The 13,501-nt window shown below is 36.1% G+C and overlaps 1 pseudogene; it reads left to right on the forward strand.

Moving 5' to 3' along the window:
• Positions 1-472: 472 nt before the first annotated feature.
• Positions 473-4,306, forward strand: LOC110740876 (annotated as a pseudogene).
• Positions 4,307-13,501: the final 9,195 nt, after the last annotated feature.

Raw genomic sequence — 13,501 nt, forward strand, 5'->3', positions numbered from 1 at the left:
CAAAAATTTTCTCCCATTCTGTAGGTTGCCTGTTTACTCTGATGATAGTTTCTTTTGCTGTGCAGAAGCTCTTTAGTTTAATTAGATCCCATTTGTCAATTTTGGCTTTTGTTGCCATTGATTTTGGTGTTTTAGTCATGGAGTCTTTGCCCATGCCTACAACCTGAATGGTATTGCCCAAGTTTTCTTCTAGGATTTTTATGGTCCTAGGTCTTACGTTTAAGTCTTTGATACATCTTGAGTTGATTTTTGTATAAGGTGTAACGAAGGGGTCCAGTTTCAGTTTTCTGCATATGGCTAGCCAGTTTTTCCTCAACACCATTTATTAAATAGGGAATCTTTTCCCCATTGCTTTTTTGTGTCAGGTTTGTCAAAGGTCAGATGGTTGTAGATGTGTGGTGTTACTTCTGAGGCCTCTTTTCTGTTCCATTGGTCTATATATTTGTTTTGGTACCAGTACCATGCTGTTTTGGTTACTGTATCCTTGTCGTATAGTTTGAAGTCAGGTAGTGCGATACTTCTGAATAGGAACAGCTCTGGTCTGCAGCTCCCAGTGAGATTGACGCAGTAGGCCACCATTTTCAATGCATAAACACATTCCTCAGTTCTGTGGTGTTCTTGGTCACACATTTATGGAGTTTCTGAAGGGCAGTGGAGATTACTGCCAGGCACAGCACGACCTCTATGCAAACAAGGAAACTGTAGAAATTCATTACTACTCCACCAAGAGGCACCCAAAAGAGTGGTTATCCTGGACACAGAAGTGTTGTATTGAAACCCACAGGGCATTTTACAAGAGTTCTGACCTGGATGGGGTAAACCTCAGTGCATTTCCTTTCTGTTGCCTCGGTATTACTGGATTGAAGAATTGCCGCTTCTTGTTAGGAGGTTAGTTTCATTTATCATTACTTACAACTTCATACTCAAAGCACAGAGAATTTCAAGTGGAGTATATTGAAGTAGACTTCAGTTTCTTTGCATCATTTCTATATTCAACTTTTAAAATTCTTTCATAACCCTATTGAGTGTCCTTTAACTAAATTAACATGGCTAGAATGAACCACCCAGTTCCTGTGGAAGTCACATACAAGAACATGAGGATTTCTTACTACACACAATCCAACCAATGTGACCTTAAACAAATTTATAGAGGAACTTAAGAAGTATGGAGTTTTCACAATAGATAAGAGTATGTGAAGCAACTTATGACACTGCTCTTCTGGAGAAAGAAGGTATCCATGTTCTCAATTGGCCCTTTGATGATGGTGCACCACCATCCAACCAGATTGTTGATAATTGGTTAAGTCTTGTAAAATTTAAGTTTCGTAAAGAACCTGGTTGTGGTACTGCTGTTCATTGCATTGCAGACCTTGGGAGAGCTCCAGTACTTGTTGCCCTAGCATTAATTGAAGGCAAAATGAAAGATGAAGATGCAGTACAATTCATAAGAGAAAAGCAGCGTCGAGCTTTTAACAGCAAGTAACTTTTGTATTTGGAGAAGTATTGTCCTAAAGATGTGGCTTCGCTTCAAAGACTCCAGTGGTCATAGATACAACTGTTGCAGTCAATAAAACTGGGGTCCCTGATGCTACTGCCTTGGAAGTGGAACTTGAGATAGGACCTGATTTGTTAGACATATTAGCCAACATGTTGGCTTAGTGATCAAGTCTAATGTAGCTTCCATAGGAGTATTGAAAGGCAGTTTTACCAGGCCACAAGCTAGATAGATTTGGCAACCTCTGTGTTTGGGTTACAGTGAACCTATTTGGACACTTGTCAAAAGATTCTTGCTGTTAGCATTTAAAATATGCTTGTCATTTGTACCAATTGACCTTTCCTGAAATCATGCCGTATTGAGTTATGTGTTGTTTAAATCTATTCCCACGCCAGAATCTTATCAATATATAAGAAAATTAGGAGGATTAGGTGCCACCTGGCACAATATTTGTATATTTTTAGTACCATACAGAACTAAAATCCTAGGAACTATGAACACTCTAGACCTTATGTAGTTTATTCCTTCAATCATTTCAAACATTGAAAGTAGGGCCTACATGGTGACTTGCCTGCTCTCTTTCATACTCGCATGTATCAGGTTTGCTTAACCATTGATTCTTTTTTTTTTTTTTTAACCAAGTCTTACAGTGATTACTTAATGTGTTTCAATAAATCTTACTTTGTGCTGTTATGAAAAACCTCCATTTAAAAAATCTACATTGTATAGAAGCACATGTCTTTAATGTCTTCAGACAGAAAGGCCTTACAGTTAATTTAATGTTTGCAATCTGAGGTGCAACTTCACAGGGAAGGCCTGAGAAAAGAATGGGAGGGGGCTATTCATTATTTTTAGCAAAATATTGCCATGGTCTTGTGCAGAGCATGTGGGATATGCCCTTTAATTTAGTAAAATATTTTTTAAAGGTAGAGATGATTTGTTACTGTAGCTAAAACAATTCTTAATCATAAAATTTCTGAAATTCTTGTAATTTTTTCCATATTTATCAGAAGTTGTTTACCAACTTATTTTTGTTTGAAAGTGATTTTTTATTTCCTTCTCTTCCTAACCTTTCTTGCAAAAAAAGAAGTGGGTTTCTGCTAATGAACTGAGCAGACATCTAATATTTTATATGCCTTTCAAGCTGTGTAACTTAATATTTGGATACTTGATAATTTGTTTTATTATGTAATTGATAAAATAGTGATATATATTAAGGTTAGTTCAACCATATATTTATACTGTCTGGGGATGTGTGGCTTTAGTTCTGTGGGAGAAATAATTTGTCAGTGTCCATCAGCTTGTAAAAACTTAATGGGAGAGCTTAAACATCTAAATAAATAGTGAAATGCATTTATCATCAAAAAAAAAAAAAAAAAGAGAGAAAAAGAAAACAAACCGAACTCCTTCCTTATCAGGAGTAAAGACAAAGAAAGACAAATGAGGTGAAGGATAGAGGGAATTCCTCTTCACTGCCTTTGTGGGGAGAGGGAGAAACAAAAGTTGTAAAGGAATGTGGAATCCTACCTGCATCAGGGATTGAAAAACCAAAACTTTGAGAAGATGAACGTGACCCATTATGGGCAGAGAAGATTTACAAATCGATGTGTTCAGATTGCCAGATTCCAAGTTTTTACCATGCCCATTTTTTACTTGTTTACAAATACTGTGCCCCAGAATAATTTCTGAAACTTACTTATTTACCTAAAATTTCAGTAGTTGTCAATGTGTGGAGGTGTCCTTTATTTTTAAATAACATAATTAGGCTTATGTTTCTGTTTGGAATGAACTAAAATGTTTTCAAATTATTTTTCACCTTAGCATCTTTAAGTTGCAATAAAACTGGTCTAGCAAGTAAAATTTCTAAAGAGTTATTTCAAATGAAATTATATATATTGTATCTATAATGTTATGTCACATATACTACATATTAGACACATGTATAAACCATAAAGTATTCTGCATTAGTAAGGCATTGCTACTGTTATTATTATTAGCAATTCTGTAAACACTTTGAAATAACTTGGAATAATCTTTTCCCCCCCTTGCCAAGAGTGTGAAATTATTTAAGAATTGGACATGGCCTAACATTTAGTTACTTAATGAAAATAGCATAGATTTCCCATTCTGGTGAAGTGATAGAAAGCTCTACAACCTCATCAGATGGAAAGTAATGGCTCTGAAAATGCAAGAGAAGGGAGAATAGGAGAATCAATTAAATTGTTCTTGTAGTACTAATTACAAATTGTGAAGTGCTGGTTTTGTTTTAGGAGATTTTGAATGGGATTTTACATTAAGGCATATGTAATATCAGGCTAGTTAACCCAAGAAGAAACAAGTCTGGGTAAGTGTTTGGTTATTTTCTTGCCTCAGAGAATTACCTGAATATATTTACTCCAACGATCCCGATTTTATGTAAATGAGCAAAATCTGTGCAATACAAACAGCCCAGATTCAAAGCAAACGTTTGAGAAAAATCATCACTAAAGGCAGGTTTTTGTATTACCTCCCCCCTGTTTTGTGTGACTATGACAGAGATGGGGGTAGAGGCAGAAGTAGTCATTTAAGCATGCTGTTTCCTCACCTGTAAAATGAAGTGGTTAAATGGTTAAGGATCACGAGCTCAGATGCTTATGTGGGCCCAGCATATATGTGTATGAAGTTTGCTGCTGGGCTTAAGATCCTATGGAGTTACTGAGGACTGTAATAAATAGAACAGGTATGGCCTTCCCTAAAGCATTCAAACTCAATTTTTTTTTTTTTTTCAGATGGAGTCTCGCTCTGTCGCCCAGGCTGGAGTGCAGTTGCACAATCTCAGCTCACTGCAAGCTCCGCCTCCTGGGTTCACATCATTCTCCTGCCTCAGCCTCCCGAGTAGCTGGGACTACAGCTGCCCGCCAGCACGCCCAGCTAATTTTTTGTATTTTTAGTAGAGACGGGGTTTCACCGTGTTAGCCAGGATGGTCTCGATCTCCTGACCTCGTGATCCACCTGCCTCGGCCTCCCAAAGTGCTGGGATTACAGGTGTGATCAAACTCAAAATTTTAAGGCTCTTTGCTGTCCAGAGGGCCTCAGTTCGGTCAGCAGGCCTCTCTCTGGCTAGTTGCCTCCAGAGCAAATGATTGCCAAGGTACAAGACATATTTCATGAACTCCTATCTTTTAGGAAACTGCTTTTGATGTCCACCTGTGCAAGTTATTGATTTAGTGCCCATGAGATCCAAAATTATCCTTTTTGCTTGCTCCGTGAAATGAAGCTGGACCCTTTAGTTTTCAGTTGTCAGCTGACACAAGGTTAAGCTACGCTAGTAGAGTGTGCTGAAGAGACATTGCAGGAGAAAGGGTTTTGCTCCCTGATTCCAGTGAGCCCTCTTGGCAGGCTCCTGCAGTGTGGGCAGCTTCTCTAGCGTCCAGCTTATGCAGAGTGCAAAGCTTCTCTAGTGCCCAGCTCCTACAGTAGGGGTGACTCCTTAAGCATCTAGTTCTTGCCGTATACACAGCTTATTTAGTGCTTGGCTTCTACAGTGCACTGTGGTCGTCAGCTTCCCCTAGAAGCCTTTGGGTTCTTTTGTAGCAGAATCTCTCTGGTGAGACATGTCCCTGTGAACAGCTCTCCCTGACACCCTAGAGAGAGGATTTTCAGCATGTTCCACTGGCAGGGCACCTCAGTGATCTCTCAGCCACTCTGTGAACCACAGCCATGCCCTCCAACAATGTCTTGACTTGTTCAGGCTGTTACATCAAAATACCATAGAGTGGATGGCTTCTAAACAACTGAAATTTATTTATCAAGTTCTGGAGGCTGGAAGTTTGAGATCAGAGAGCCAGCATGGCCAGTTCCTGGTAAACGCCTTCTTTCAGGTGCATACTGCTGACTTCTTGTTGTATCTCCCTCTTTGTGGGGACAGGGAGAAGCAAAAGTTGTAAAGGAATATGGAATCCTACCTGCATCAGGGACTGAAAAACCAAAACTTTGAGAAGATGAACATGACCCATTATGGGCAGAGAATATTTACAAATCAATATGTTCAGATTGCCAGATTCTAAGTTTTTACCAAGCCCATTTTTTACTTGTTTACAAATACTATGCCCCAGAATAATTTCTGAAACTTACTTATTTACCTAAAATTTCAGTAGTTGTCAATGTGTGGAGGTGTCTTTTATTTTTAAATAAGATGATTAGACTGTATACACTACAATGCGTACCTAAATTTTCAATGCCCAGACACCGATGAACACCCCCAACTATCAAGACCATCCAGGAAAACTTGACTTCACCAAACTGAATAAGGTACCATGGACCAATCCTGGAAAAACAGATATGTGATCTTTCAGACAGAGAATTCAAAATAGCTGTTTTGAGGAAGCTCAAAGAAATTCAAAGTAACAAAGAGAAGGAATCAGAATTCCATCAGATAAATTTAACAAAGAGATTCAACTAATTAAAGAGAATTGAGCTGAAATTCTGGAGCTGAAAAATGCAATTGACATGCTAAAACAATGCATCAGAGTTCCTTAAGAGCATAATCAAGCAGAAGAAAGAATTAGTGAGCTTGAAGACAGCCTATTTGAAAATATATAGTCAAAAGAGACAAAAGAAAAAAGAATAAACAAAAATGAAGCATCACTACAAGATCTAGAAAACAGCCTCAAAAGGGCAAATCTAACAATATTGATCTTAAAGCGAAGGCAGAGAAAAAGATAGGAGTAGAAAGTTTATTCAAAGGGATAATATCAAAGAACTTCCAAAATGTAGAGAAAGATATCAGTATTCAAATACAGAAAGGTGATAGAACACCAAGCAGATTTAACTCAAAGAAGACTACCTCCAAGCATTTAATAATCAAACTCCCAAAGATTAAGGATAAAGAAAGGATCCTAAAAACAGCAAAAGAAAAGAAACAACATACAAAGGAGCCCCAATACGTCCGGCAGCAGACTTTTCAGTAGAAACCTTTTATGCCAGCAGAGAGTGGCATGACATATTTAAAGTACTGAAGGAAACAAACTTTTACCCTAGAATACGTTCGATGAAAATATCCTTCAAGCATGAAAGAGAAATAAAGACTTTCCTAGACAAACGAAAGCTGAGGGATTTTATCTACACCAGATCTTTCCTACAGGAAATGCTAAAGGGAGTGCTTCAACCTGGAAAGAAAGATACTAACAAGCAAGAAGAAATCCTTTGAGGGCCAGGTATAGTGGCTCATGTCTGTAATTCCAGCATTTTGGGATACCAATGAGGGAGGGTAGCTTAAACTTAGATGCTTGAGACCAGCTTGGGCAAGTAGTAGTGAGACCTTGTCTCTCCAAATTTTTATTTAAAAATTAGCTGGATGTGGTGGCATGCACTTGCAGTCTCAGCTACTTGGGAGGCTGAGGAGGGAAAATCATTTGAGCTGGGATGCAGAGGTTTCAGTGAGCCAAGATTGTGCCACTGCATTCCAGCCAAGGTGACAGAGTGAGACCTTGTCTGAAAACAAACAAAAACCAAACAGAAAAGACATCATCTGAAGATAGAAAACTCACTGGTAATAGCAAGCACACCGAAAAGCACAGAATATTATAAAACTATAATTGTGATGTGTTTACTCTCTTAAGTAGAAAGACTAAATGGTGAACCAGTGAAAAATAATTACTATAACACCTTTTCAATACATAGACATTTCAATAAGACATAAAGAGAAGAAAATAAAAAGTTAAAAAGCTGGGGGATAAAGTTAAAGTGTAGAGTTTTTATTAGTTTTTTTTGTTGCTTGTTTATTTGTTTGCTTATGCAGTGTTAAGCTGACATCACTTTAAAACAATGGGTTATACGGCAGTATTTACAGGCTTCATAACTTCAAATTTAAAAACATAGTATAGATACACAAAAAATAAAAAGCAAGAAATTAAATCATACACCAGAGAAAACCACCTTTAGTCAAAGAAAGTCAGGAAGGAAGGAAAGAAGGAAGAGAAGACCTTCACATACACACACACACACACACACACACCCCCACGGAAAACAACAAAGGGGCAGAAGTAAGTCCTTATTTATCAATAATAGCATTGATTGTAAATGGATCAGACTCTCTAATGAAAAGACATAGGGTGACTGCAAGAATTTTTTTTTTTTAAAAAGACCCATGTATCTGTTGCCTACAAGAAAGGCACTTCACCTATAAACACACACATAGACTGCAAATAAAGGGCTGGAAAAAGACATTCTATGCAAATAGAAATCAAAAAAAGAGCAGGAGTAGCTATACTTATACGAGACAAAATAGACTTTAAGACAAAGACTGTAAGAAGAGACAAGGAAAGTCATTATATAATGATAAAGGGGTCAGTTTAGCAAGAGGAAATAACAATTATAAATATATATGTACCCAACATTGAAGTACCCAGATATAAAACAAATATTATTTGAGCTAAGGAGAAAGATAGACCCCCATACAGCAATAGCTGAAGACTTCAACATCCCACTTTCAGCATTGGACAGATCTTTCAGATAGAAAATTAACAAAGAAACATTGGATTTAATCTATACTGTAGAACAAATGGACCTAAGAGATATTTACATTAGGGAACAATATAAATGTAAATGTTCTAAGAGAACATTTTTAATGTAATAAAAATGTGAATATTTTAAGAGAACATTTTAGCCAATGGCTGCAGAATACACATTTTTCTCTTCAGCATATGAATAAGGATAGACCATATGTTGGGTCACAAAACAAGTCTTAAAACATTAAAAAAAAAAAAAAAAAACTGAAATAATACCAAGCATCTTTTCTGACCACCATGGAATAAAACTAGAAATCAATATCAAGTAGAATTTTGGCAACTGCACAAATAGATAAAATTTAAACAATATGCTCCCAAATGACCATTGGGTCAATGAAGAAATTAGGAAAGAAATTGAAAAATTTCTTGAAACAAATGATCATAGAAATACAACATACCAAAACCTATGGGATACAGTGAAAGCAGTATGAAGAGGAGAATTTATAGCTATAAGCACTTACATCAAAAAAGAAGAAAATCTTCAAATAAACAACCTAATGATACATCTTAAAAAAATTAGAAAAGCAAAAACAAACTAAACCTAAAATTATTGGAAGAAAAGAAATAATAAATATCAGAGCAGAAATAAATAAAAATGAAATGAAGAAAATAATAAAAAGATCAACAAAATGAAAAGATTTTTTGAAAAGATAAATTGAGAAACCTTTAGCAAGGCTATCTAAGAAAAAAAGACATAAATAAAATCAGATATGAAAAAGGAGACATTACATCCAATTTCACTGGAATTCAAAGGATCACTAGTGGCTATTATGTGCAACTATATGTCAATAAATTGGAAAATCTGGAAGAAATAAATTCCTAGACATATACAACCTAACAAGATTGAACTATGAAGAAATCCAAAACCTGAACAGACCAATGACAACTAACAAGATCGAAGCTGTAATAAAAATTATGCCAATAAAGAAAAGCCCAGGACCTGATGACTTCACTGCTGAGTTATACCAAACATTTAAAGAAGAACTAATACCAACCTTATTCAAACTATTCTAAAAAATAAGAGTAGAGAATACTTCCAAACTTATTCTATGAGGCCAGTATTACCCTTATACCAGAACCAGACAAAGACACATCTGAAAAAGAAAACTATAGACTAATATTTCTGATGACTATTGATGTAAAAATCTTCAACAAAATACTAGAAAACCAAATTCAACAATACATTTAAAAGATTGTTCATCATGACCAAGTGGGATTTACCAAAGGGATACAAGGATGGTTTAACATATGCAAATCAGTCAATGTGGTACATCATATCAACAGAATGAAGGATGAAAATCATATGATTATGTCAATTGATGCTGAAAACATATTTAATAGAATTCAATATTGCTTCATGATTAACAACTCTCAATAAACTGGGTATAAGAGAAACATACCTCAACACAATAAAAGCCATATGTGAAAGACTCACAGCTAGTATAATCCTGAATGTGGAAAAACTGAAAGCCTTTCCTCTAAGATCTGAAACTCATCAAAGATGCCTGCTTTCACCACTGTTATTCAACATAGTATAGAAGTCCTAGCTATAGTGATCAGAGAAGAGAAAGATATAAAGGGCATCCAAATTGAAAAGAAAGAAGTAAAATTATTCTTGTTTGCAGATGATATGATCTTATATTTGGAAAAACCTAAAAATTCCTTAAGGAAACTATTAGAACTGATTAACAAATTCAGTGAAGTTGCAGGATACAAAATCAACATACAAAAATCAGTAGCATTTCTATATGCCAACAGTGAACAGTGTGAAAAAGCAACAAAAATGTAATCTAATTTCATCAGCCACACATAAAATTAAATACCTAGGAATTAACCAAAGAAGTAAAAGATCTCTATAATGAAAACTAAACATTGATGAAAGAAATTTAAGAGGACACTAAAAAATGGAAAAATATTCCATTTCATAGATTGGAAGAATTAATATTGTTAAATGTTCATACCAGCTAAAGCAATTCCTATCAAAATACCAATGACATTCTTCACAGAAATAGAAAAAAAATCCTAGAACTTCTATGAAATCACAAAAGACTCAAAACAGCCAAGGCTATCCTGAACAGAAAGAACAAAACTGAAGGAATCACATTACCTGACTTCAAATTACACTACAGAGCTATCATAACCCAAACAGCATGGTATTGCCATAAAAACAGACAACATAGACCAATGGAACAGAATAAAGAACGCAGAAACAAATCCATACACTTACAGTGAACTCATTTTCGACAAAGGTGCCAAGAACATACGTTGATGAAAAGACAGTCTCTTTAATATAGGGTGCTGGGAAAACAGGATATCCATATGCAGAAGAATAAAACTAGACCCTTATGTCTCACCATATACAAAAATCAAATCAAAATGGATTAAAGACTTAAATCGAAGACCTCAAAGTATAAAGCTGCTACAAGAAAACATTGGGAAGCATTGGATTGGCCAAAAATTTCTTGAGTAATACACCACAAGCACAGGCAACCAAAGCAAAAGTGGACAAATGGGATCACATCCAGTTAAAACTTCTGCACGACAAAGGAAACAATAAACAAAGTGCATGAGACAACCCACAGAATGGGAGGGAGAAAATATTTGCAAAGTACCTATCTGACAAGGGATTAATAATCAGAATGGATAAAGAGCTCAAAACAACCCTATAGGAAGAAATCTAGTAATCCAATGAAAACATGGGCAAAAGATCTAAATAGACATTTCTCAAAAGAAGAGATACAAATAGCAAACAGGCATACAAAAAGATGCTCAACATCATGGATCATCAGAGAAATGTAAATCAAAACTACAATGAGATATCATCTCACCCTGATAAAAATGGCTTTTATTTAAATGACAGGGAATAACAAATGCTAGGGAGGATATGGAGAAAAACAAACCCTTGTACACTGTTGGTGAGAATGTAAATCAGTACGACTACTTGTAGAATTTTGGTGTTTCCCCAGAAAACTGTAAAATAGAGTTACCATATGATCCAGCAATCCCACTGCTGGGTATATTCTCAAAAGAAAAGAAATCAGTATATTGAACAGGTATCTGTACTCCTATGTTTGTTGCAGCTCTGTTCACTACAGCCAAGATTTGGAAGCAACCTACTTGTCCATCAACAGATGAATGGATGAATGAATGTGATACACAGACACAATGGAGTACTATTTAACCATAAAAAGAATAAGATCTTGTCGTTTGCAACAACATGGATGGAACTGGCAGGCATTATGTTAAGTGAAATAAGCCAGGCACAGAAAGACAAACATCACACTTCACTTATTTGTGGGAGATGCAAATGAAAACAATTGTATTCGTGGAGATAGAGAGTAGAAAATGGTTACCAGAGGCTGGGAAGAGTAGTGGGGGGATGGGAGCAGGGATGTGGGGATATTTAATGGGTACAAAAAGTAGTTAGAAAGAATAAAGAAGACCTAGCATTTGATAGCACAACAGGGTGACTATAATCAATAATGACTGCACATTTTAAAATAATGAAAAGAGTAGAATTGGATTGTGACACAAAAGAGAAATGCTTGAGGGGATGGATACCCCATTTACCCTGATGTGATTATTGCACATTGCATGCTTGTACCAAAGTATTTCATGGTATGGTGTGGCTCTGCATCTACACCCAAATCTCACCTCAAATTGTAATAATCCCCACATGTCAAAAGTGGGACCAGGTGGTGATAACTGAATCATGGGGGCAGTTTCCCCTATACTGTTTTCATGACAGTGAGTGAGTTCTCATGAGATCAGATGGTTTTATAAGAGGTTCCCCCCTTTGCTCGGCATTCATTCTCTCTCCTGACACAATGTGAAGAGGTACCTTCTGCCATGATTGTAAGTTTCCTGAGGCCTCCCCAGTCATGCAGAACTGTGAGTCAATTAAATATCTTTTCTTTATAAATTACCCAGTCTCAGGTATATTTTCATAGCAGCATGAGAACAGACTAACACATACCCCAAAATATATATACATACTATATACTCACAAAAATTAAAAATCTTTTTAAAAAAGAAAAAAAGCCTACTTGTATATGTCCCTGTAAGATATTCAAAATATAAGAATTTGGTCCTAGATATGCTTCTTGGGTTGGCTGACCAGGGGTTAATGAAAGAGTTGTGGAATTTAGGATCGGAGAGACTTGGGCTATTCACCTCCTGGAGGACTTGGAGCAAATGAACTAACATTGTTGTAAAATGGAAATATCTATGTTACAGGGTGCTTGTGATGACAAAACAAGATCACAGACAGGTAGCACCTGTCATCATTAGGCAAATTTAGAAAAATTAAAAGGTGATTAAATCATACTAAACCCATTCCACTTCATTCAATTATTTTCCCCACTCATACATTTCTCTTACATATATATTTTTTCAAATGGCTGAAAAAAAGCCTTTTCCAATATTTTCTCACCAACTTGACACTGTTTCTGCTCTTCAACAATGAGTGCGTTTCTGGCAGAGTAATGTTCAATGAGTTCAAGTGAGTCAGAGTTGAGAGAGGTGTAAGCTCCATGCTGCCTCATTCATTGTTCTTTTGCATAATCAGTGTTAACAAATGTAAAGCTAACTGTATTCTGTGAAGTGTATCATGGGAGTCAGTTTCCTGTCAGGCACTATTCGCACAGAGACAACCAAGTCATTCAGTGTAATCATCATCTGTGTTTGAAGTCTGACTGTCTGGGGGCAGAGTCTTGCTTAGATCCACACAGCCACATAAATATCCCTGGTCTCAGCCCCTTGACTCTCTGGAATTTCCCTTTCAGAGCCTTCTCATTTGATTAAGAGATTTGGGTTCCACGAGCCATACACCATTTCATGCTTCTTAAATATATATTCCATAAATTTTTATTTAAAAAGTATATGTTAAGATAAATGGTATTAAAATAACAGTAATTGTATCTTCCATTTATGTGCTTATAAACCAGGTATTTAATATATATTTTCTCATTTTTATCTTCCCAATACTCCTGCATAGTAATCATTATTGTTTTCCACTTTACAAGAAGAAAACACTAAGATTATGAGCTTGCTGGCCCAATGATACATGGGTCCATTTGGCTTTAAAAGAATTGTCCTTTCTGTATATCACACTGCCTCTTTAGGTGCAATTTGTTAGTCTACCATTTTGAAATAAAACAGCATCTATATCCTGTGACAGAATTGTGATGCACTGTTTTTCCTGCTTCCACAGCCAGGAGAATGGCTTTTCTCTGAGTACAATTACTTTCCATTTATCCACACGCTGATTATACTCAGGAACAATGCATCATTTGGTATATTGTTGGTCTATTTTTATAAACCTTGATGCGCTACTCCCTTCCAACTTATTGAAGCCATAGTTATCTTTTCCAGCTAGTCCAGTTCAATTCAAAACTGGCCAAACATCGGAAATATTTTTTCTACCTTGAAACAAAATTACGACTCTTACCAAAAAGCC

The sequence above is a fragment of the Papio anubis genome, chromosome 10 (genome assembly GCF_008728515.1).
Source record: "Papio anubis isolate 15944 chromosome 10, Panubis1.0, whole genome shotgun sequence".
Classification (NCBI taxonomy): domain Eukaryota; kingdom Metazoa; phylum Chordata; class Mammalia; order Primates; family Cercopithecidae; genus Papio; species Papio anubis.